Source organism: Staurois parvus, unplaced genomic scaffold (genome assembly GCF_062004578.1).
Source record: "Staurois parvus isolate SC_StPar_1 unplaced genomic scaffold, SC_StPar_1.0 ptg000019l, whole genome shotgun sequence".
Taxonomy (NCBI): Eukaryota; Metazoa; Chordata; class Amphibia; order Anura; family Ranidae; genus Staurois; species Staurois parvus.
This window is the reverse complement of record NW_028317815.1, coordinates 29,881,717-29,909,323: the sequence shown is the minus strand read 5'-3', so window position 1 is coordinate 29,909,323 and position 27,607 is coordinate 29,881,717. Positions and strand designations below refer to the sequence as shown.

The following is a 27,607-nucleotide window of genomic DNA, read 5'->3' as shown; positions in this document are numbered from 1 at the left end:
AAGCATTTAGGCCCCAGAACAAGGTGTTATTGATTGTAAAGGATACTGTATGAATTACCAAGTGAAGAGCATCTTCAAGAAAAAGGTTCTACTTGGCATGATCAATAGATATTCTGGTGACAAGTCATCATGGACAAAACAGTTTTCAATAAATATTGAATAGGTAAATTGTATTTGTTGGGGTAAAATAAGGATTTCTATAGTATATAAAGACATTAGAAAGATCTCATCTTTAACCAGTCAAAAATACAACATGAATCAATCATCTATGTTAAATAGCAACATAAAATGCACCATAAGAAAAAAATGGTACACATGCTACTTATTTAAAAATCAGTAACTTAACAGGAAAGATCTTCTAGAACAGAGGGGTCATCATGACCTTCTCTTAACATTGAAAGCTCAGCAATTTGTCTGCTGGCCTGCAGCTGTTTATTAAAGCACCTCATCTAAAATGCATCCAATTAATGGATGTCAGGGGCCATTCATAAAGAACCAGGTTAAGGCAGCTCAATACAGCTAGTCAGCTGTTCAGGTCACATTGAGCCATTTTATCATTTTTATTTAGTAGCCCAGGATAATACATAATGTTGGCAAAAATGTGAAGTTAACACTTAACAGCATGGATTTGTATAACCAGTAGTCTCCAAACTGTGGCCCGTGCCTTTATTCAGCCCCTGGGACACTATAACTCCCACTAATATTAACCATTTTTCCTCCCACCGACACCAATGATGGGGTACTGTTCCTCCCACTGACACCGATGAAGGGGCACTGTTCCTCCCACTGATACCAATGATGGGGTACTATTCCTTCCACTGACACCAATGATGGGGTACTATTCCTCCCACTGACACTAATGATGGGGTACTATTCCTTCCACTGTCACCAATGATGGGGTACTATTCCTCCCACTGACACCAATGATCGGGCACCATTCCTTCCACTGTCACAAATGATGGGGTACTATTCCTTCCACTGACACCAATGACCGGGCACCATTCCTTCCACTGTCACCAATGATGGGGTACTATTCCTCCCACTGACACCAATGATCGGGCACCATTCCTTCCACTGTCACCAACGATGGGGTAGTATTCCTCCTACTGACACCAATGAAGGGGCACTGGGCCTTTCACTGACCATAAAAATGGGGTAAATTTCTCATCGACAGCTAAGCCTGTGGCACTATTTACTCACACTGACGCAGGGGCATTTTCTACTTCAACTGGTCACAGGAGGACTGTAATCTGGCCCTTTGTTTAGAAAGTTTGGAGACCCCTGGTATATAAGAGGTATCGATTTGAGCTTTGTGTCCTGCAACCCCTCCCCACACCCCATTTTTTTTTTTATTTAGTACAGGTAGATCCACATTAATTGAACAGCAGCTGCTTGTTCACTGCTGCATATCCACAAATACAGCCAAGTATTTGCATTAGTCCAAACTAAAACTGATACAATACAATAGATCAGTAAGAAATTAAATACTTTTACCTACGTGCAATAGATCTCAATCTTATTTCCAAATACCTTATTTTATGTATTACTCATGTAACATAACATTTGGTTACTTGCTCTGCACTGCAATGCAAGAGGTGTGGGTGGAGCAAGCAGCCAGTAGAGTCACTGCAGGAAGTCTACAAGAGTTTCCCGCTGGTTGACAGAACCAACTGGCGCTACTGCAGTCCCATGTCAAAAATTAAAACAAAATTCAGATTACACTAAAAAATAATAAATCAGATCTAAACCACAATTTTGTATGTTACATATCCACTGTAATAAACATATGGTGGGGAAATTATGTGATCCGGTGCAGATTTTGTAAGTTTGCCCACTTACAAAGAAAAGAACGTTCTACAATTTTTATCATATGTGTATTTTAAATGAGAGAGACAGATATCAACCAAAAATAAAGAAAAAAACATATGATACAAATGTTATAAATTGAGGAGTTGCAGTTCACTAAGTAAAATAAGTATTTGATCCCCAAGCAAAACAGGACTTGGTAATTGGAGGAGAAACCCTTGTTGGCAAGCACAGAGATAAGACATTTCTTGTAGTTGGCTACCAGGTTTGCACACATCTCAGGAGGGATTTTGATCCACTCTTCATTACAGAGCTTCTCTAAATCCTTAATTTTTCTTGGCTGTTGCTTGGCAATTCGAAGTTTCAGCTCCCTCCATAAATTTTCTATAGGATTAAAGTGTTACTAAACCCAGAACAGTAAAATCTATCTGTATATGCAGTAAAGCATGCTTGTTATACTCACTGTGGAACATAAGGGGTTAATCCTCCACATTGTCTAAAAAGGATGTTTGATCCTGTCTTCTCTGATTCGCCCCTTCTTCCAGTGTCCTCCTCTTATCTCCTGATAGAACAGAGGCTCAGGGGCAAGCTGCACATGCTCAGTTTGGTGTGTATTGCTAGAGATTTTTTTTTCTCTTTTTGGGAGAGTGCATGTGGTCAGCACAGGTCCAATCAGCATGCTCCAGTAAGAGGTCAGGGGTCCTGCATCTTCCTACAGGAGAATGAAAACTCCTCCTACAAGCTGTAACCAGTGCTCTGCTGGACACTGACAGAAGTCACAAGACTGCTGTAACTGTTGATGACAAAAGGTATTCAGTGGTTTATAGTTACTAAAATAATTGCATTTCAGTGTTGTGTGTACTGTGTGAGACCAGATATAGTGAATGCAGGGTCCTGGGTTTAGTAACACTTTAAGGTCTGGAGACTGGCTAGGCTACTCCATGACCTTAATGTGCTTCTTCTTGAGCCACTCCTTTGTTGCCTTGGCGTCATTGTCATACTGGAAGTTTTGGGTCGTTGTCATACTGGAAGACCTATCCACGACCCATCTTCAGTGTTCTGGCTGAAGGAAAAAGATTCTCATCCAAGATTTTACAATACATGGTCCCGTCCATTGGCCCCTCAATGCGGCAAAAGTCTGCCTGTACCTTTAGCAAAGAAACAGCCCTAAAGCATAATGTTTCCACCTCCATGCTTGACTGTAGGGATGGTGTTCTTAGGGTCATAGTCAGCATTTTTCTTCCTCCAAACACGGCGAATCGAGTTAATGCCAAAGAGCTCAATTTTGGTCTCATCTGTCCACAGCACTTTCTCACAATCCTTCTCTGAATCATTTAGGTGTTCATTGGCAAACTTCAGATGGGCCTGGACATGTGCCTTCTTGAGGAGGGGGACCTTGCGGGCAATGAAGGATTTCAATCAATGGCGGCATATTGTGTTACCAATGGTTTGTTTGGTGACTGTGGTCCTAACTGCCTTGAGATCATTCACAAGCTTCTCCCGTGTAGTTATGGACTGATCTCTCACTGTTCTCATGATCATCCTTACCCCATAAGGCAAAATCTTGCATGGAGCTCCAGACCAAGGGAAACAGATAATTATTTTGTATTTCTTCTATTTGCGAATAAATCGTTCCAAAAGTTGTCTCTTGTGAGGTTTGAATGGAAGAAAGATTCTGTGGACAGATGTCTTTTTTACACATAACGAGTTGTTGTTAGGAGCACCTTCTTGAATTTACAGGACTAATCGGTGTACCACATGAGCACATAGCCAGGCTGTGGGAGCCAGAATTTGTAACATCATTTAAAATACACCTATGATAAAAAATTATAGACCCTTCCTTTCTTTGTAAGTGGGCAAACATACAAAATCTGCAGGGGATCAAATAATTATTTTTCCTACTGTGTATAAATATTCTGATAATTGTGGAGGAGTCTGTGCTGATTGACAGCTTTTGTCACACTTCTGAGCAGACATACAGTATGAAAGAGCATTAAGAGGGTGGCAGCAGGGCAGTAGAAGATGTCAGGCCCCCTGCTGGCCCCCACAAGATGACAAAAAGAGTCACATGGGGTGGCTTGTAGAACAGAAACAAGAAATACAGTTAAGTAGCAGAATCAACCAGGTATTTAGGAAGAATCACAACACGCATAATGGAAAGATTGTGCAGATGGGTAGAGATCATATTTCTACATGTAAATGACAACTAAATGCTTTTTAGGTTGGCACTTTAAAGTACACTAGCCTGTGGAGTAAATGCTAGTACACTGGCCCTTAAAAGAAATCTGCATTGAAAGAAAAATGTAGTCAGCCGTTTCAGTTTTATTTCTGAAAACTCTAGTTCCCTAACTGTCTCTAGCTTCAGTATTTTCTGAGTCACTGACCCTGAACAAGTAGAGCGAAGAAGTCCTAATCTCCATATTTTTACCAAACCAGTGATCTGAGACATATTGAAGCCAATGGATCAACATTACAGCCAAGTAATCCCCAATTTTAAAGTTTCAGTCAGAAATGTCACACCTAAAAGAAGCTTCAAAATTCAACAACAGGCAAACGTTTGTTGTCAGTGGAAACAAAAGATACTGACTACTAGGTCTTGAATTTCATCCATCTTATCTCAAAGGATAAGTTCACCTTTTAACAAAAAATAATAAATGCACATTGTTTGCAGGTAAAAAAAAAAAATGGGCATTTATTCTTTTTTGTTTCTGGAGCCTCTAAAGCAGCGGTCACTAAATGGGGGATCACGGTCCGCGAACGGCCCCAGCAGCGCTGCTGCTCGATCCACCAGCCCGCAATGACAGATCCACTGCTTAGCAGGGCGGTCCGCACGGCAACATGACATCACATGCCATCACGTGTGCGCCCTGACCCTTTCAGCTCACAGTCTCTCCGGCTCCCGCTCCCTGCCTGTACACACGCGTCCAGCAAGGATCCCGGCAGAGCTCCTGTCTGCCCTCAAGGTAGGGTGTAGTTTTACAGGGGCACTCAGATGGGCACACTGAATGTTAAAGGGTACTCTGATGTGCACAACATAGAATGTGTCCAGCAGAGTGCCCATTATTTTATGTTCAGGGGCACTCTGACGGGCCCAATTTATGTTAAGGGAACACACATGGGCACATAATGTGGAAAGAGGCATTCTGATGGGCACATGTGATGGGAAGGGGCACTCTGATGGGGCATATGATGTAACGGAGCACATATGGGGAAATATAATAGAAAGAGGTACATTGAGTGTAAGGGAGCACACTGATGGACACACCCTATTTGGACCTCAGCCAGAAGAAAAGTTTAGTGACCGGACCTCCTTGAATTTTAATTCAATACCTCTGCTGTAAAGCATTGCATATCACTGGTGCCATTCAGATCTCCCTCTGATATGTCACTGTATCTGCTTGCTTGAACATCCTATACAGGCAAGCAGATACTTACTGACAGGAAAAGGGGGGTTGGTACCCAGTCCGTTCACAACATGTTACAACCTGAATATGTGTGGAACATGTTCCAAAAGGTGAACTTATCCTTCAATTCATATTTAAGTTTCAAGTAGGTTAGATGAATCCTCCATTGACTTTGAACATTTTGTACACTAGATGTGACATGACTGGCTTTGACCAGGTGATCACAAACCTAAGCCAAGGAGTTTTTTGTACTTCTACTATTAATTACATAATGAAAAAATAAAAGGGGAATTGGGTGACAAGAGTGAGATCCACTATAATGGCTGCAGCACGTTGTAATTATATTGTAGTATACAGAACCTTTTTTTTTTTGTTTTACATGAATGTGGGTTTGTTTAAGACACACATTAATCATATAAGTTTTTGCTTTACAAAACATTTGTCTTTAAATATGTAATTTGCCATATTTTGCATAACAGTCTTGTGCAATAGCTCATCTAGATTTCGCTGCAACAATATTTCCAACATGTAACATTGGCCAAATTCTTGAGAAAGCCATGTTTTCTTGTGTAAACATTACAAGGTTCCACATCAAGCAATATACAAGTAAACAACACAATTGTTTTTCATCCCATGTAGTCCTTAGAAATACTTTTAAAGCGTCTAAAGCAGATATACTGTATGAAAGTGGTGTTTTGGGGCTACTTATTTCCTTCCCCCTCCTCCTTTGCAGGCCTCAGCTCAAGAATTAGATTGACTGAGGTCCCAGCCAGTCTCAGATTGAAAGACTGAACTTCCTTACATCATTTCGCAGCTAAGTACCTCAGGAATTATGTTATAATTCCTTTCTCTGGAATAAAATGTTGTTAATTACTTCTATAATGTTAATTGCCAAACTACTATAATCTTTTCCTTAAAGTAGCTGAAGCCCTCAGTGGACATAATGTGGTCTCCTGAAAAAAGATCTCACTCAGGCCTTTTTCTTCATTTAAGTTTGAAATACCTGATCTCTTCATCCTTCCTCTCTTCGGTGACTTACAGCCTGATCTGCAATATAATTCCACTCTGGTGAAGGCCAAACACGGGCGTTCCAGGCTGGTGTCAACTGCTCACATTGTAAGGCAACAGGAGTGATTGTTTAAGAGCTACATACATGCTCAGACACATCCCTCAAGTAATCTTATTTTTCATACTAAAAAAAAACTAAATTCCATCTTCCAAGGCTGGATTTACACTTCTCCATTCCTTTGCGTTGTGTTGATTTACGTGAAGCATTTAGGTAGCCCATTCCTTTTGAACAGGCCGTCTTGACTCAACATGTGATGCATTTAGGTAGCCCATTCCTTTTGAACAGACCGTCTTGACTCAACATGTGATTTATTTAGGTAGCCCATTCCTTTTGAACTGGCCGTCTTGACTCAACACAGCCCCTGGGTTAAGTTGCCTTATCGCAATGCACCCTATCCCAAAGATTTGTTTCAGTCTTTAAACAATAATAACAAGCCTTAACTTTACATTTCATGTATTACTAATTAAAACTGAACTCCAAACACAAACTAATTATTTAATATGTGCACTGTAGAAATGATGTTCTGCCCCTACCTTTAAAGGGCAGAAGAAACATGGACAACTTTGTTTTGAGAGAAAAGAAAAGTGAAAGAAAAGCACAGCTTAAAAGACAGCTGTGTAAATTACATGGGTATCACACTGCTGGAACTTATACTGCCAGGCGGCATGATTTTGATTTTCTAAGCCAATTTACCATGCAGAATGTGTTCCGCTCTGTCCTGCTATGCATGGAATGGCATTCTTAAGACCAGCATTAAATATGGCTTGTGGTCAGGCTGATGGCCAGACACGAGCTGCTCTCCAGAGAACAAATATCACACAAATTTCTTTTACACAGTATTTAAGAACAATATAACAATAAAAATGCTTTATAAAATAAATGAATGGCCTCTCTGGACCTCCAAAAGCGGAATGTCCCATACTGTAGATTGTGAGGGTCTGCTGGAAAATAATGAAATGTACACACTTATACTCATTCAAGAAAAAGATAGCAGAACAGTAAAACAGGAATTCATCTTTTAGGCTCCATTCACACTTGAGCAACTTGTCATGCAACTTTGGACAAAAAGTCGCAAGACAAGTTGCAGCCCATTGTTTTCAATAGCACCTGTTCTGATCAGCGTGACTTAAAATTGCAGCGACTTTGAAAAGGTGCCTGTACTACTTTGATGCGACTTAGTGCCAAAGAGTGTAAATTTAGATAAAAGTCGCACTCAAAAGTCCTGCAAAGTTGCACAAGTGTGAATGCACCCTTAGTGATCTAACTTGAGTAAAGTACATAAACTTGGCAATAGTCATTCCAGTTTCCATTGCAGCTGTCTTCTTACTCTACTTTCATGAATAAGCTTGATAACCTAATAGTAGATAATAAATACCCCCTACAGGTTATATGAACATAACAGGCAGCAGCACATTGAATACCATGAGGCTGATTACATGTAGTGGTGTTATAATGTAATGGCTCTCAATTACAGGGCCATGGCAACAGCCTCACTCCTTATAGGCCCCCAGTTTCCATAGTGCCCCCCCCCAACCTTACATAGTGGTATTGGCCTGTAGTGTCCCCCAACATTCCACACTTCTCCCAGACCCCCTGAAAGCCTGCAGCACTCAGTGCCCCCAACCCCCTAAAGTACCACCCAGCATGCTGCAGTCCCCCCTAGCTTGCTGCAAAGCCTCCGGCCCCCCTTTCTTAACTTCCAACAGTGTCCCCCAGCCCCACAGGTCCCCCACATTGTCCTTGAAAAGCTCCCATCCTCCTGAAGATACCCCATCCCACACAGTTGCTCCCAGCTGCATCCAGAAACCTCAACCCCTACAGGGACACCACGTCTGCTGTAGAGTCAATTAACCCCCTCCAGAACCCCAATTTCCCCACAGAGACACCTAGCCCCATCCAGAACCTTCCAGCATACATATGTTGTGTTCCCATACTTTAATTATGAGAGCATAAACTTTTTTTTTCTAAATATTGGGGCATATACGCTTTTGGATGAATTTGCAGGGACTTGGTCTCAATGTGGTTGAGAGCCACTATAAGTATAAAGTACAGAGAGCCTGTTAAAGAAAGGCTCTACTGAGTGATAAGGGTACAGCAGTCACCAATACATAAGGGTAGCCATAAACTGGTACAATTTTGCTTGCATGTTTACACAGAAATTCAGAAAAATCGTTCATTAGGAGCATGATAGTACCATCAGTAACTCAACAAGTTTAAGGCTCATACACACTTGACTTTATTTCTAACTCTGGCCAAATGCCCCTATAGCGTCTGACAGGCGTTAGACAGGATTTGTGAAGCATTTTTAACGCTCCTCAAACGCTCCCAAAATGCCCGGTTTTGAGTCCCAAATGCGAGGTTTTGAGTGAGTTGATAGGCGTTTGCCAAGCATTAAAACCGCACCACAAACTCCTATAATTAAGTTAAATGGTATAAACTCTCCGCAGCCGCGTCGCAACTGCACCACAAACGCCTGCCAGGCGTTTGCGAAGCAGCACCATAGACTTGAATGGGAGGCTTCAACTCCTCCTGATTCGACCCGAGGCGTCAGTTTTGCCGCAACGCTAACTCTTCCGTGTCAACAGCACTGTGTGTTGCATGTGCAGAATTTTCGGAGGTGTTTGAGAAGCATTAAAAAAGCTTCCCAAACTCCTGTCTGTCACCTGCTGACAAAGCTAGTGTGAACATAGCCTTACACAGCCTTTAAAAACTTCACCTGATTGCCACTGCCAACTTCACATTTTACCATTTGATTTTTTGTATTGCATTACTGATACATTAAAGCTGAATTCCAGGAATTCAGCCACTGTCTAAAATCTGCTGGCTGCAAGTCACCTTGTAGATTTATCCCTTTTCTTTACAACTGTTTTACTGAGCACCAGGAGTACAGCTATCATTAAACCAACAGCGCTCTAACACGAGAGATGCTGCAATTTCATACAGCAGCACCCCAGCCCACCCTCTGCTGCTCATTCACAGAAGGCTTTGTATTTTGTGAATAGGTTTACAAAGCTCTCTGTGATTGGACAGGAGGAGGGGAGGGGTGGGCATGTGGCAGCATAGGACTCTGCAGCTTCAGGAAACCAGAAGGTCCAGAGTGGAACCGACTAAATTATAGCGATAGCTGTATTCCTGGCACTCAGTATAGCTAAAATTTTTAAATTAAAGTGATAGGTTCACGAGGTGGTATGCATCTCGTTGGACTTAACCCTAATAATACAGAAGAGTTTAGAAAGTGGCTGAATTCCTGCAATTAGGCTATAACTTTAATCCATTGGCTGCTATGAATTACAGAAGAGATTTGGGCGGTCCCTCCTGCAAAAAAAAAACAAAAAATAAAAACACCTCCTTTCTCCTAGAACTTTTTTTTTGCAGATTGTTTGGGTGCATGCACAGTGCAGTACGCACTCTATTCTCATGATCTTTAGAACACAAAGAATGAAGCCAGGCAAAATATATGTCATTAATGGCTGCCCAAGTAAGGAGGATGAGAGAGGACCCTGGTCCAGAAGAAATGGCAGACAAGATGGCAGTGACGACACGGAATGTGGAGCTGGCAGTGTTGTTGGAATGCAAGCCCAAGGGTAAATCTGCTCATAATATGTAAATATGCTATTCATACTTTATAGCACCCTAACTGGGCATTCACATGACCCTGGCTGTAGAGACTCTTTATGCTGCAAATTATCCTCCCCTCTTTAAACAACTTAAAGCCAATTTAGATAGATGGTTAAGTTTCTCATTATTGAGGTTCAGGAGAATTAATTTTATAAAAATAAACAAACATACTACCTAGACTATTGAACTATTTAGGGCACTCCCTATAGCAATCCCTAGACTAGACATACTGGGGTTTATTTACTAACTGCGAAGTAAAACAACAAGAAGCGCACCAACCTTGTGCATTACCTCAGTAACGAAAATTTATTAAATGAAGGAAAGGTACTCACAAACAGCGAATAAAAATAGGCATGTAAGTCCACCCAGGGACTTCAAAGGTAAGAGGCCAGCGCGAATCCCATCATGGGTATAGGTACTCAGTCCAGCTGACGCGTTTCGAAGGTCATGCCTTCTTCCTCAGAGCTCTAGGTTGGTGCACTTCTTGTTGTTTTACTTCGCAGTTTGTTCGGGCTTCCCCAGCCTTGGTTTGGAGCTGCACGACCTTGGATACTCCGGTGGTTGCTTCTCTGGAGGTTTAATTCCATCTACTCGCCACCGGCCTGGGTCCCGGAGCGCAGGAGAAATCTTTTTCGGTTTATTTACTAAAGCTGGAGAGTCCAAAATCAGACTCCCTTCTGCATAGAAACCAATCAGCTTCTAACCTCAGCTTGTTCAATGAAGCTTTGGCAATGAAACCTGGAAGCTGATTGGTTTCTATGCAGAAGGGAGTCTGATTTTGGACTCTCCAGCTTTAGTAAATAAACCCCACTATGTCTACATACAGAATTAACCAATTTGTCTGGAATCAAAAGCGCCCTAGGATAAACAATTTGACACTATACACACCCAAACTTCAGAGTGGTATAGGACTTCCCAATCTTTTAGCAGCTCAAATAATGCAACTAACACATACCACCGTCATCAGCCCCTCTCTTCCATGGGTTCCTACAGAAGTTCTCTCATGCCCCCTCAGATCCATTGAAACCTTAATGTGAATCCCTAATAAAATTGTGCCCTCCTATTCTATGCCCCACACTATCATAATCACTTGACAGAGAACTAGCAAGATGCTCGCTTCCCCTCATACACCTTTGACACCCATTCTTAATAACCCGGAATTCGCTCCAAGCCAGCTATCATATCAGGTCCATTGGTGGGAAAACAAAGGCTTTTTTCAGATTGGAGATTTCTTGAAGGGCAAAAAGCTGTATTCCTTGGATTTTTTCGAAGTAAGATGCAACTTTTTTTCTGTATAACCAAATTATGCCCTATATCAACATTAAAGTGATAATAAACCCAGGGCCCTGCATGCACTATATCTGGTCTCCCCCACAGTTATTTTAGTAAATATAAACTGCTAAAACCCTTTTCTCATCAGCAGTCTTGTGACTTCAGCAGAGCACTGGTTAAAGCTTATATGAGGAGTTTTCTTTCTGCTCTAGGAGTATGTGAAACCTCTGACCCTCTGTCTGGGCAGTGCTGATTGGCCCTGTGCTCATCACATGCACCCTCCCAAGAAAAAAAACCTTCTCTAGCAATACACACCAAACTGAGCATGTGCACGTGACCATGGGTTCAATCTGTATCAGATGGTCATTTCAACAAGAGGAGGAGCAGAGAAGAAAGCATCAAATATCCTTTTTACACAATGCAGAGGATTAGGCCCTTCGGTTCCACAGCGAGTATAACAAGCATGCTTTACTGCATATACAGACTGATTTTACTGTTGTGGGTTTAGGAACAATTTAAAATTAAAACTTTCGACAGACACTTTATAGCAAGCAGTGCCACAGCTCTGCATGCTACACAACTGCATTAAGGCAAAACTGCAGTACATTACCTGGAACATTCAAAAACCAAAAGCTGTCTATGGCCAAAGACCTAGTCACCTAGCATTAAAAAGTCAGTGATGGCAGACAGTAGTTAAATCTCTACAGATTTGCTATAGAAAAAAGAGACAGATAAATTTTGCTTCTACATAATAGGAACATCCAAACAATCAACTGCCTAATGAACTCTGCCAGCTGAGAAGTTAAATATTATCTTATGCTGCAAGGATCAGGAGTACAGTATACTGAACACATTACATGAACACAGCCAGAAGCAGAATAGATTTTGCAGTGCAATGCAATCCAGGATCAGACATATGGGTATAGCACAACCATTAGTTACCCGCTTCCCTTACGTCCTATAGCAGAAGTACTGCTACAGGGCAGCACGGGTATGCAAAATCACGTATATATATGTGATTTTTGCAGTTCCAGGTAGAGGGCGTGTGCGAGGTGCGTGTCCTACCCGCGCCGCCATTCACAGCCTTGGCTGTCAATCACCGGGTTCCGACTGGTGATTACTCGCCGGTGCCCGGTGATTGCCAAGCATCTCCGATGGGGGGGAAACTGTTTGAAAACATTGCAGTTCTCTCCCCTGTCAGCTCCTGCACACTGCTTTGCATGGCTGTGCATAGCACAGCCATGCAAAGCAGTGTGCTTGCAGTGAAGCACTAACACAGGACACTATAAAAAAATGGCACACAGTTAACCCTTTGATTGCCCCACATGTTAACCCCTTCCTGTGCAGTGCCATTAGCACTGATCACTGTATTGGTGTCACTGGGGATGTCATTGACACCAAGTCGGTTCCCCCCCCAGTGTCAGAATACCCGCTGCAGTCCTGCTAGAAGTCGTTGATCCCCACCATTACTAGTAAAAATAAAAAATCCCAGTATATATACACCGTCGTTTGTAAACACTATAACTTTCAGGTAAACCAATTAATTTACACGTATTGGCATTTTTGTTTAGCAAAGACGTAGCAGAATACATTTTGGCCTAAATTTATGACAAACTTTGATTTTTTTTATTTTTTTACTGGACATGTTTAATAGCAAAAAGTCAAAAATATTGTTTTTTTCTCAAAATTGTCAGTCTTTTCTTATAGCACAAAAAATAAAAACCGCACAGGCAATCAAATACCACAGAAAGAAAGATTTATTCATTGGAAAAAGGGGACATAAATTTCATATGGGTGCAGCGATGCAAGACCGCGCAATTGTCAGTTGAAGTAACGCAGCGCCATAACGCAAAAAATGGCTTAGTCAAGAAGGGGCGTAAATCCTCTGGAGGGCAAGTGGTTAATCATTCCCAACTTGCTGACATTTATTTTTATTTTTCAAGTTACTGAGAAAGACATCTAAAAGTAATTAGTGTTTAAAGCCAATGTGTTACTTTTTATTTGGTTGTGAACCCATTTTTCCTAGAAGAGGCCACATAAACTGTAGCACTGTACAATGGAAGTTAAAATGTACAAAAAACAGAATGCGTAATGGGAAGATACATAAAGCGGAGTAACAACAACAACATCTCTGTTTTCTAATATGATCAACATTAAAGTCCACAGTGGAAACAGTACACTCCATCTAGTCAACATCAGCTTACGGGAAGTTTCCACTGCAGTGTTGGCATTTTGGAGCCTGCACAAAGTGTGACTAGTAGAACAAGCTGGAAAAGTTATTTAGTGCTACAAAAAAAAGCAAAGAATAGATTAACAGTAACCCGCAAAGCAGATTACCATACGCCACCATACAATAAGGTCATAAAGCCAGCTGAACCAAAAGTCCCAGAATGCCCTGACATGCTCAGGCAGAATATTAAAAGAGTACAGAAAGCTATTTTTCTCTTCTTAATTTTGAATAGAATTTGGAATAATTAGAATCTCTTTATTGCTTTCTGTGTCCCAATTGGGGGATTCAGCTTCTCTATTGGGCCTATCGACCATTATTTCCAGAAACTGACGATAAGTTTTTCAATTGTCGCAGGAACAGGGAGAAGTGGATCTCCGGATGGGGTGACAACTGTTAAGAGGGAATTGCCCCTAGTTTCCCTGCTGTGTCTCTGGGACAGGAAGTGAAGAAAATCACCCAGACAGCAAAAAAAAAGAAAAAAAAAAAAAAAAAAGAAATAAGCAGTCTAACTTTACCCCAAATCTAAAGAAAAAAAATAAACGTTGCGCCTTTATATATATTTTAATATGTAAATTCAGTGATGCTGCATCTATAAGAGCATGCCATAAATATTTAATGTGACTCAATGCCAGAATACTTTGTATCTACAGCACTATGCATGCAGCAAGGCGGCCCAGCATAGACACAACTGGTGCCAGTGAATCCATTTAATCACATAATTACACTGTTCCTAGAGATAAGCCAAAGTCTGCAAGCCCTTATCTTTAGATATTTTCACTTCAACACTGTTATATGAAGAATTTGAAGAACAGACTTTAGGCCTCAGGCACACTGGGCATTAAAAATGATACTTTTATGGGTGTCTAGGCTTTTTATTTTTTTCATGCGTCCTATGTGTCCAGCCACACATAGGCATGTAGAGGCAGAATAAGAAACCCACTGCCAGCACGTAAAGAAGAAGCAGTGTTTTGGTAGAAAAAAAGAAAAGATTGATGCTTCTAAACGCGCGTTAATGCTAGGTACATCAAGTGCTTGAGTGTTGATTCATTTCAATAGCCAGAATAAATTACTATTCTGGCCAATGAAATGAAGTAACACTCAAGCACTTGATGCACCTAAACATGGCTTGACGCGTGCAGATGGTGCCCTCCGTTGTTACAATGTAAGGCAATGCTTATTTTTGTTTTTTACTCTATTTAAATATCACAAAATTACATTCATTCCCTGCTATGTGTGACCTGCCTTGACATGATGTGGGATTCAGTACATTGCATGGAAAAATTCACTGCAACTCAACTCAAGGCAGCTCTCTGGTGTAATCAAGACTCATAGAAAACAATTACTTCCTATGTGCCCTAGTACTGATCTGTGAAAATGAACACAGGTCACTGCACAGGCCATAGGCCCTCAACATGGGGGGTTGTTTATGCCCCCCCACAGGGCAAAGCACCTTGTCCCCAAGTTGATGAGGCCAAGGGCCAGATGGTTATGGGGGTCTGAGGGCAGGTGGCTTATCAGAATCTGCGAGAGCAGTCCTGGGAAACACAGTATGACCTCCATAGTACCCTGATCTCGATATTGTTAATTCTGTCTTGGATGACATGAGACCAAAAAAAAAAAAACAGTGGTTAGTTCTTCTAGATCAGTGGTCCCCAGACTGTGCCCTGCGGGATGGATGTGGCCCCTTGCTTGCCTTTATGCAGCCCTTAGGGCACTTTTCCTCTCACTGATATGAAGCACTATTCCTTCTACTAGCACCAACTACAAGGCACCATTCCTTCAACTGACACCAACTGGGGAATAATCCCTCCCACTATTCAACAGTTTGGCAATATTACTTCCACTGACACCAACAATGGGATATAATTTCTCCCAGTGACACCAATGAAAGCTCACTATTCCTCCCCAGCGATATCAAGGATAGAGCAATATTCCACCAATTTACACCAATGAATAGGGGCACTATTTTACTTTTTTTTTTAACTCTCACTGGCCATAGTTCAGCTCCTAAAATATAAAAAGACAACAAACTGGCCCTTTATTTCGGAAGTTTGGAGCACCCCATTCTAGATGTTTGGAACTACCTGTGGAGTTCCTTTAAAACTTGTTCTTTGTAGTATGGAACCAAGTGTACTTAGGAGAAGTGAAGCTATTTTTAAAGACTAACCACTCACAAAAAAATAATAAATGCACATATATGCATTACAATCACAATCACTGGAGTGTGGGAGCAATGCCAGGCTTCTGCAGACTCTTCCTTCAGTTCCCTGTCCATACCAAGGTACAGAGTAAGTTGGAGAACTGGAGGAAGGGTCAATGGACTACAAGTCCATCTGCTATGGTGGCAAATGGGAAATGTACAGTATATCATTCATTCACAGACAGCAGCTGCAGGGGAGAAGAACCCTCTAAACACGGGTGTAACATGGAACATAGGTGGAGTTAGCCTATGTATTTATTACTGGTACTTATATAGCGCCATCAATTTACGCAGCACTTTATATATATTGCACATTCATATCAGTCCCTGCTCTCAAGGAGCTTACAATCAAAGGTCCCTAACTCACATTCATAAACAGTTGCATTATATTGCACTAAATATTTTATCCAGCATATCGATTGCCGATTTGCTATTTTCAAATGATAGCAGAAGGTATAGTTGGTAGGGTGTTAACCTTTGCCTACATATTCTGCTTTCCATCTCAGGTATGAGGTATATATTATAGATAGGGGAGCAGGCACATTGTATTATTTATTTCAGGTACTTATATAGCGCCGTCAATTTACGCAGCGCTTTATATATATATATATATATATATATATATATATATATATATATTGTACATTCACATCAGTCCCTAACCCTCAAGGGGTGTACAATCTAAGGTCCTTAACTTACAGTCATACATACACATACTGGTGCCAAATTAAACAGGAGCCAATGAGCCTACCAGCATGTCTTTGGAGTGTGGGAGGAAACCAGAGTACCTGGAGGAAACTCACAAGGAGAACATGCAAACTCTGTATAGGTAGTGCCATGGTTGGGATTGGAACAGAGGACCCCAGTGCTGCCAGGTGGAAGTGCTAACCACTTAGCCACTGTGCTGCCCAGCAAAAGGCAAAGGGTGAACACACAAAATATTGATGTGATTTAGGTTTCTTTTTCTGTTTTTGCACTTTGTAGGTGGTTAATTGATAAATAAAAACTATTCATTGTAATATAATTTTTTAATTCATTGCCAGCAAAGGTGTGTTTTTTCCTACAATAATAATGTAATGTAGTAAAACAAATGTTTTAGCCTGCATCTAGACTTTATATGATGTTCAGAGAAGCGGAGGTCATGTTCATCTCCCACTGTACTGAGCTGCACCTACAACAAATGGAACCCAGCTAGCATTATGGAGAAAAGAATAGTGACAGATGCATCAGAGGGTGCCCATCCCTTTCAAGGACTCCAACGGAATGCGTATTGTTTACTTTTAGTCAATATTTTTATCAGACGAGTCAAAAGGCAGAGAAAAAACACACCTACATACTGTACAATGTAAATCATCACTTCCCTGGCCAAATATGCGAAACACATTACAATTGTATAAACAAGATTTACTAGTTTTATATTTTTTTTTCTACGTATGTCCATCAGTACTCTGATGGTACTGAATGGGTTCAGCACTGCAGTGCTCTCTACTCAAGTCACAGTAATCTGCACTTTCTGGTAGTCTAGCATGTGGCCCCACTTCCTCACCCACATTCCTATGGGTTCAGGGGTGTATTGACCACAAGGCAAACAAGGCATTTGCCTAGGGCGACATTTTTCAGGGGGGCAGCAGCCTTTTTTTAGGGGGGCAGTCTTGCAGAGTTGTACCGGCTTCTCTCCTGGACTGAAACGGCTTACTCCAATTTCACTGCACACTGTGAGCTTCTCACAATGTGCGTTAGATGCTGCAGCAAGTCAGATGGAGGCCATATCATTTCCAGGCTGGAGGATGTCCAGCATCATCTAGCTCCTTCCTCCCCAGCCTGACTGTCCCTGGCCAGCCTCTTTCAATCATTGGATTTAATTTCTTTAATTCATGGAGGCACAGCATCACATGTGAGCAAAACAGTCTGCTTAGGAACCTCCACTGTCCCCAGAAAGAAGGAAAGGAAGAAGGGACACACGCAGCATGGGGACCACGTGGGATCTGAGAGAGACTGCGGGCTGCTTGATGTATGCAGAGCCTGACTCTTGTTCCTGAGGATATCTGGAGCTGTGAAGGTGAGTGTCTTATCTCTTGTCGGGGTGGGGTTGCCAGTGTATGGGGGGCGGAGGTAATGGAAGGCCCTCTTGAGTGGGAGGGGGGGACTGGGGTGTTTTTGGTCAATGGGGGGAGCCAATTTTTGTGTTGCCTAGGGCAGCATGAAACCTAAATAAACCATTGGGCCCATTATTATGACTAATAGCCATTACAGGCCAGAGAGGCATACACAGCAGGGAGGATGAGGTCGGGCCAGTGACTAGTACTATGAAGAAGGGTTGATCTATACAGATAACACACAAACATGTCCTTTGTTTTTTTGGGGGTTTTTTTTAACCACTTGCTTACAGGGCACTTATACCCCCTTCCTGCCCAGGCCAATTTCCAGCTTTCAGAGCTGTCACACTTTGAATGACAATTGCGCGGTCATGCAACACTGTACCCATATGAAATTTTTATCATTTTTTTGTAACAGATAGAGCTTTATTTTGGTGGTATTTAATTACCTCTGGGTTTTTTATTTTTTCTTAAACAAACCAAAAACCGTTTTTGTTATAAAATTTTGTAAATAAGTGATTTCTCTCCTTCACTGATATACGCTAATGAGGCTGCAGTGGTGGGCACTGATAGGCTGCACTGATGGACACTGATAGGTGGCACTGAGGAGGCACTGGTAGGTGGCACTGATGGGCATTGGCAGGAATCACTGATGGGCACTGAAAGGCAGCACTGATACATGGCACTGATAGGCGGCACTCACAGGCAGCACTGATAGGCGGCACTGACTGGCACTGATAGGCGGCACTGACTGGCACTGATAGGCGGCACTGACTGGCAGCTCAGATGGGCACTGATATGTGGCATTGATGTGCAATGGTAGGCACTGATATGTGGCACTGATGTGGCACTGATGGGCACTGGCATGAGGCACTGATGAGCACTGACACAAGGCACTGATGGGAACTGACAGGTGGCACTGCTGGGGCTACACTGATCATCAGTGCCCTGATGATCAGAGTACATGTCCCCTCCGCGGAAAGCAGATTACCGGCTCTCCTCTCCTCTCCTGCTGTCAGCATGACAGCTCGAGAGGAGAGAAATGCTGATAACCGTCAATTCCCTGTTTACATGTGATCGACTGTGATTGGACACAGCTGATCACATGACCGAGCCGACATCTTTGGCTCTTTCCGTGATCGGTAATCCGCTGTGTCCGAGGGACACAGCGCACCACCGATCGCCACGCTGCGCGCTCCCTGAGCCGCTAATGTGCGGTGAGAATGGGAGGACGTCATATGACGTCCTCCAAGAATAGGAGAACCACCTTGCCCCCGTAATTGGACTATATGGCGGCCGGGAGGTGGTTAAAGATCAATTGCAGTCAGAGGAAGTTGCTTTAACATGGGAAAGTTTCTCCAAATCGCTTAGCCCCAGTTCACACTTGAACGTAGTGCGGGAAACCTGCGATCTGTGCACGCTTCCCGAACCGTGTACAAAACACACTGCCCTTTTCATCTGCAGTGGGAGCCAGCGCAGTGTTACAGATCCCCAAAAGGCAGTGGGCTTGCCTGCACCGGATCCCATGGTACAAAACTATTGTGCGATTCTGTTGCAATGCATTTCCAAACGTCGTGCATGCAGTTCGATACTGCGATTTTAACTAATTCCAAATGAATTGGCTAAAATCGCACTGCACTGAATTGCACAGTGCAATTTATAGGCAATTCATAGTGTGAAACTAGACTTAGAGAACCATTCACACCAGTGAGATGTGGTCACGCATATTATACGCTCTCATTCTAAATGGCATCTCAATGCAATTGTAGTGCATTGTGCTGAAGAATATAGTGTATGCACAGATATGGTTCATGGTAGTGCACTAGGCAGGCCATACATGGGACGAATTTCAAATGAAATTTCTTTAGAAAATCGGAAATTTCATGTGTTTTGTAATCCAATGGTGGCACCATTGATTTCGAAATTCAACCCACCAAGCTTTCAAGTTCACCTCATGTTGCTACAGAAAAGAATCTTCATAGCCAAGAATTTTCTTTCCACGTCACAGCTAATTTTTTTGTTTATATTTCTCGCACGATTCTCCCATCACTGATTTGAAATTCATTCATTTTTCAAAAAATTTCCAACAAGCCCGATCACTCAAATTCGATGATTGCATGAAAATCGGCCATTTCTATGACCCACTAATGGTGCGAAAGTTGAACAAAAATTTTAGAAAAGGTTTTCTAAAGAAAATTCTTTTGGAATTTGACCCATGTATGGCCGGGTTTAGGCAGCTCATTCAAATGTACAGGCTGCCATGAAGCAACACTCATTACCATGTGATGGTCTGTGTAATAAGTCATAACTTTCTGCAAGCTGACCTGGAAGAAAAAAAATGCAAGACGTTTACTAAATGGAGGAGCTGGAGTGCAAGCGGCCCACAGTTCTGAGCACTCCAGCATGAACTGTAACCAGTGCCAGATGGGGCTGCTCATTTATGTCAAGGGAACAGTAAACGTATTTTACTTACCTGATCCTCCTCAAACTCTCCCCCTTCCCTCTTCTGGGCTTGTTGCTGAACATCGTCACATCCAATGCTGGAATGTAGGGGAGCAGAGGCTGTGGGGGCCGGTCTAGTAGTGATGAGGAGCCTGCCGGAGCGGAGGATCAGGTAAGTAAAACTGCTTTGCCAGGCTCTATTCCTTAACAAGCAGTTAACCCTTACAGTGAAGCCCCACTGTAGTTCGGTTTTTCTAGAGTTCAGCTTTAATAAAAGCATTTCCTCTATCTCCTACTCTGCTTTAAGGAGATTACTAAAAGCTCTTCTTTTCAGAGAAGACTATTCTTCCTCCCCCTAAAAACAAAACTCTTAGGCAGGCCTAGATTATGATACACAATAACACATAAAAGTGCAGCGCTTAAAAAAGTGACAAATAATCCAAAATTATAGTCCATCCAAAAATGAAAGAAGAGGCCTAGATTATGCGATATTCTGCAGTAGTAAAAAAGAAAGCCACTAGATTCCCCCATCAACACAATCAGTTTTGATGGGGGAATTCATCCCATGGAGGTATTGTGTTCTCCTGGCATGGGGGGTGAGGGTAGTGGGGAGTAGTCCCTGCTGGGAAAACACAGTGATTATTACTAGCGGCTATAGCCACTGACAATAATATCATGCTAAAAATACAACATGCTGAACCGGCTGAGATTCAATCTTTCTATGGCCTGCTTTACATTGTCCATCAATGAATCTTCTATTACCTTTTGCATCACTTGTCCCTCTATTTTAGAATGTAAGCTCTCAAGAACAGGACCCTCCTGGTCATCTGGTACTGAATTGTTTTGTAACTCTACTGTGTCTTTTTATTTTTTAAACGCTGCACAAACTGTTGACAAAAATATCAATCCTGTATAATATTCTTATTATTAAAAATATTATGGTGCTGTAAAGACTATTTATAGATATAGAACCAATATACCAATTAGGATACCTTCCTTTTACATGACAGGTACAATTCATAAAAAAAAAAGTCTGTTTATAATCCACATTTCTGTGAAACCAGCTTATTATAACTATAAGTGGTTCTAAAGGCTAAAAGTTTTTCATCTTCATGCATTCTATACATGAAGGTTAAAAACCTTCAGTTTGCAGCCCCCCCCCCCCCATACTCACCCAAGCCCAATCCAGAGATGTGCATGAGAGCAGAAGCTCTCCTGGGTGTCTCTGCCCCCTCACTGTTTGAGATACAGCAGCGGGAGCCAATGGTTCCCACTGCCGTCAATCACAGCCAGTGAGGAGGAAGCAGGGGGCGGGGCAGAGCAGTGCACTGTGTGTCTCAGACACAGAGAGGTGGCTCAGGAGAGAGCACACACACATGCCCCCAGAGTAAGCAGCTTGCTTTGGGGGAACTCAGCAGGGTGGAAGGGGCCTGGAACACTGGTGGGGAACCCCAGAAAAGGATTATTGAGGCTGCTTCTGCAAAACTATTGCAAAGAGCAGGTAAGTATGACATGTTGGTTATTTAAAAATAAAATCTAAACATTTAATATCACTTTTAGGATTTTGTCTTTTGGATTTGACACTAACCTATGGTTTAAAGAAAAAGATTTAATTTATTATGCACTCTCTACTCACAAACGTTCCTTCTATTGCACTCATCCACCTCCAAATACCTATTTTTGCTGCACTGATCTGACTTCTTTTGGAGGGTGGCTACATTCATTCTCCATGGTCCCACTGTATGTAATGCCTGGTACATAAGATGGGAATATCAGACGAATGGTTGTCCATTCTTGTTTTGGTTTTGTTTTTTTGCATGCTAGTCTCATATCAAAAATGAAAAGGTTACTCAAGTTATGAAAATGCTTGTATGACAGAATACAATGTCGGAAGTGATATAATCTATTGTATTGTAATGTATTTTCTTTTCCAAGCAAGCATGGTCTATTTTATTCAGACGAATACTGTACTGATTAAACAAAAAATGTTCACTATGTTATTATATGAGAAAACTTTTTGTGCTTGGATATTGTTGCATGAACGGTCATGATCAGCTATCGAAAGCGGTGTACTAACAATCAGAATATTGTATGACCCCTCCGATAGCAATTTTTCATCAGATATACTCACTGTGTATACGGGGCATAACAACAGAGCTACCTTCCCTAGCCTGCTTCCAAGATTGACTAAGTACTAAGGGATCTGTGGTGTGCTGTGCAGAGTAGTGAGAGGGAAAAGGAGAGGTCTGGGAGTTCGCAGAACCTGTTATAAGGAGCCAGAGAAACACAGTAACAAACAATAGATTACATAGCAATTAAGTTGTGGATTTGTGTGGATTATTTTTGGAGAATATGGGTATTGTTCAAGGTCAGTTTAACCACAACTGCGCTATAGCCGAAAGATGGCTACAGTGCGGTTGTCCAATTCTGGGAGGGCTTCCATGGGCGTCCTCCCAGAACGCACCCCCTGCGCACCTGGTGCTGTCCATGATCACTGTGTGATGGACACAGCTGATCACATGATGAGGTAAAAGGCCAATCACAGCGGCCTTTTACCACATGATCAGCTGTTTTCAATGACCAATGACACAGCAGATCACTGAGTAAATACAGTTGCCAGTTATCCGCAGCACTCTCCTCACACTGTCATAGCGTGAAGAAAGTACTGCCGATAACTGGCAAATGTCACAGAGCACATCTGCACTGATCATCAGGGCACGGATGATCAGTGCCCAGCAGTGCCACCCACCAGTGCCCATCATTGCTGCATATAAGTGCTTCCTCATCAATGCCCACCAGTGCCGCCTCATCAGTGATGCCTATTAGTGCCCATCAGTGCAGCCCAGCAGTGCCCATCATTGCTGCATATAAGTGCCTCCTCATTAGTGCCCACCACTGCCGCCTCATTAGTAGTGCCCATCAGTGCAGCCTCATCAATGCACATCAGTGAAGGAGAAAAATTACCTGTTTGCAAAATATACAATAGAAACAAAGAAAAACTTTTTTTTTTTTCCCAAATTGTTTGCTCTTTTTTTTTTGTTTATAGTGCAAAAAAAATAAAACACCCAGTGGTAATTAAATACCACCAAAAGAAAGCTCTATTTGTGTGAAAATATAATAAAAATGTCATATGGGTACAGTCATTCAAAGTGTGAGAGCGCTGAAAGCTGAACATTGGCCTGGGCAGGAAGGGGGTATAGACAACTCCCCACAATGTACAGGACTCTGCACCTATGTGCTTGTACATGTGTTTACACATTTCAGGTATTTAGCCCCTAAAATATATATACTGTACATTCACATCGGTCCCTGCCCTCAAGGAACTTACAATCTAAGATCCCTATCTCAAATTTGTATATATACATACCAAGACCAGTTTAGACAGGAGTCAATTAACCTACCAGGATGTCTTTGGGGTGTGGAAGGAAACCAAACGTACCCTGAGGAAACCCACATATACACAGGAAGAACTTGCAAACTCCATGCAGATATCATCCTTACTGAGATTCAAACTGGTATAGCCACAGCTATACTGACCAGGAAAGCACAGTTAGATGTCCAGTCTAAGGCACTGTTCACATCTGGGCATAGCAGAAATGCAGGAAGAAACACATGAAAAAGAGCCATAACGCACAACACACCGATGGTGCCATTATATCTTAGATTGTAAGCTCCAAGGATCCCTCCTATCCCTCTTGTATTGAACTGTATTGTTGCTGTATTGTCTCCCGTTATACTGTAAAGCACTGAGCAAACTGTTGGCGCTATATAAATCCTGTATAATAATAATAATAATCAGACACTTTTATTAAAAGAAGCATTATGCAATATACTGAAGACACATGTATAGATTGTAAGCTCCAAGGAGCAGGGCCCTCCAAACCCTCTTGTATTGAACTGTATTGTTGCTGTATTGTCTCGCTTTATATTGTACAGCGCTGAGCAAACTGTTGGCGCTATATAAATCCTATATAAATCCTGTATAATAATAATAATATTAATATTACCTAATGGCACCCATTGGTAGGTAGCATTCCCTGGAAAAACGCTTAGTTCAGTGACTAAACTTGCTACATAAGTTACTTTAATGGTACCACTCCAAAAACGTGCTGCAAAACACACAAAAAAGCGTTAAAAATGTGAAGGGGCAGTGTTGCTCAGGTGTGAACAGGGCCTAAAGGATACCATTGAAAAATTGTAACCTGCATCTATGTATGTTCAGAAATGTGCGCTAAAGGCAAATAAATGCAGATTGACACAGCAAGTGTGAATGAGGCCAAAAGGCTAGTAAATGCAAACTGAATATCGACCGCCATTGGCTGGTTCAACATAGAATGGGCAATATTCAGCTTGAGTGTACAGCAGCCTGTCCAACAGAAGCCGGTCTAACGACTAGCTTTTATTGAATGGGAATGCTGGAAAAACCAGTATCTGATCAGTACTTGCAGGGGGGTTTCCCCTATCAGAATACAACTGCTCAGAGAGGGGAGATCCCTGTACTATCATCGCTTAGTTAGTATGGTGACCTCTTAGCCCACTAGGTTGAACAAAAAAAATACTCCCCATGTGTACCCAGGTATAAGTGAATGCCAGACAACCCAAAATCAGGATCATGGGACAGATTAACCCACCAAACCAGAGTCTTTATTATCACTAGATCCCAGGCTGCAGAGGGAGTACGATGAGGTGTATAGCACTGCTCAGGCCCCATGATAACCTTTTCATCGCAGACATCGGATTGATTATTTAATGCGATGAGGTTCTTTATTACCATTCTTGTGTTATGCTTACTTTTATAACTCAGGGCAGACTATAATGTATTATGCACTTCCGTCATCAGATAAAGCTGAGTAATGCTATGTATTATTGGATTTTTTTTTTTTTTTGTACTGCCCACAAAACTGATTACTTAGAGCACTCACACAATGCTAACAACTGGAACAATAGGGTATACATTTAGGAAAACCTAAATCAAACATGTCACATAAAACCTAAACAAAACAGAGTGAACAGAACAGATTGGCTACAAACAGAGAGCTGTGTTTACATTAGTGCACATGGCATAGATGGGGAAAGCCTCAGACACTGCAACATGTTCAGCATGCAGCATGGCTCAGCCACACTCAGGGGCCTATTCACACCAGGCACTATGTAGCAGTGCTTTTCACTGGAAACATTTCTAACGGTTCAGCCGATTTTAAATACTGCCCTGGGAATCTACTCAATTTTCCATATTTCTGCCAAAGGGGAACTAAAGCCTTCTGCTGCTTTTACCAAATAAATATGGAAAAAAATAAATTTTTCATTCATTTCCATTACTAATGGTTTTAATCATTTAAAAAATATAAAATTATAATAAACTGAATAAAATATGTAAAGATGATAATTGTATTTTATTATACTTTGAATGTGTTTTAATCATTTAAAAAAAGTAATTTAATCATTTATTTTAATATTTTGTGTTTTTAAATTATATTTTTTTAATAATCATTGTTGTTAGTATTAACGATTATAAAATAATAAAAAAATAGTAATAGTATATTAAATTAGTCATTTAAATAATAACACATTTAATTAAAATTAAATTCATTAAAATTAATAAACTATGAATAGTATATTAGGAATAATGATACTACTACTTGTAATAATTCATTAAAATTATCACATTTGTTATTTATTTATAATTTAGTATATTATGATTAATAACACTCATTTATTTTACTGAAAGTGATTATATTCATAAATGTTAATTGAATTATAATTATTTACATTAATCAATAGAATAATTTGATTACGTAAAATAACTTTAAAATAATTTCATTACTTATTAAAAAAAGAATAAAATCCCCTGCCTTTCAGCCTGGAAACTTGTAGAAGTTCTTTATTTCACAATAGAATAGCAGCAACTGGTAGAGCTATCACTATGTGTGCGGTCACTTGACTGTCACACTGCTGTCACTATGTGTGCGGTCACTTGACTGTCACACTGCTATTACTGGCCTGTCACCACGTGTGCGGTCACTTGACTGTCACACTGCTGTCACTACGTGTGCGGTCACTTGACTGTCACACTGCTGTCACTGGCCTGTCACCATGTGTGCGGTCACTTGACTGTCACCATGTGTGCGGTCACTTGACTGTCACACTGCTGTCACTACGTGTGCGGTCACTTGACTGTCACACTGCTGTCACTACGTGTGCGGTCACTTGACTGTCACACTGCTGTCACTACGTGTGCGGTCACTTGACTGTCACCCTGCTGTCACTATGTGTGCGGTCACTTGACTGTCACCCTGCTGTCACTATGTGTGCGGTCACTTGACTGTCACCCTGCTGTCACTACGTGGGCGGTCACTTGACTGTCATACTGCTGTCCACAGATCCATGTCCTACATAATAAATCATGACCGTTACAGTCCTTAGAACAATAGCAAGGTGTTGCATGGGATCTACTGTAAATCATCCACAAATAACTGCAAATGCAGATAATAAAGCAGACCCAGGGGGCTCATTTCTGTTTCTTTAGCACTGGCTCAGAGTCAACCTCCCTAAACCTCTGGAGTGATGAGAAGGTGGCCCAGATGGCACAATCTCTCCTGATCACAAAGTTCCCCAGAATCACACAGAGGCCACAACTGTACACAACTCCCCATGTGCAGCACAAGCCATCACACAATGTGCTCCCATATGCCAGCAGCATGGCTCACACTAGTCCCTGTCTGATCACACTGACAATGCACTCACACTCATTGTTTTCTTTAGCACTGATCCACAATCAAAACATGATACAGAGTTGAAAACTCCAATACTCCTAATACATCCCCTCCTTGAAGAAAATCAATGATCCCAGGCAAAGCACAAAGAGACCAATCCTGTAGGTGATGATTGGATGAATGATGAACTTGATAAGCATGGTATAGAGAAGGAGATGTGGCATGTGCTGTGAAAGTTGCAGCCAGACATACCTTCCCTGCAGCCAGCGCCCTTCCCTTGGATGCCTGTCTTCCCTTAGTCCAGTGTCAGCATGGAGAGCCCTTGTCTGAGCCTGCACTCTGGGTGTCTGCTGTGCCTGGACAGCTCTCAGCCCTCTCTGCCTCTCACTAACCTCCTACAGCTCAGACTGGAGAGGGGTGGAGAGGGAAGTTCGAGCCCAGCAGCTCCCCACACCAAGCCCCTCCTCTGATCATCACACAGGCAGCTTGTAGTGGTTCCCATGCTCTGCCTGTTTTGTTTGTTGAGATGGACTGTAAGTAATTTAGTTCCCCTGTAATCTGTATACACACATGCTTTCATCTGATCAGAGCTGTAGACACAAATCTGGGAGAGCTATGCTGTGCCTCTGTCACAATCCAAGCTCCAGGGCTGACAAATGTGTAGAAATTTCTCGCCAGATTCTATTACGGGCTCAGGACAGGAAAACGCTGTGTTTAGATGCACACTGTGAACAGATTTGTGTGCATCTAAACACAG

General features: G+C 41.8%; 1 protein-coding gene across 2 annotated transcripts in view; it reads right to left on the bottom strand.

Annotated features, from left to right (window-relative positions):
- The window catches only part of FAM107B (family with sequence similarity 107 member B), an 80,526-nt gene extending 53,227 nt beyond the window's left edge, over positions 1–27,299 (bottom strand). Inside the window, exons 1-2 of one of the 2 annotated variants that reach the window (XM_089686106.1) lie at positions 27,103–27,299; positions 20,169–20,289 (exon numbers count right to left, since the gene is read on the bottom strand). The gene's annotated coding sequence lies outside the window, so the exon portion shown is untranslated. The remainder of the gene's footprint in view (positions 1–20,168; positions 20,290–27,102) is intronic. The other variant, XM_089686099.1, reaches the window with a different exon arrangement.
- Between the last annotated feature and the right edge of the window lie 308 nt (positions 27,300–27,607).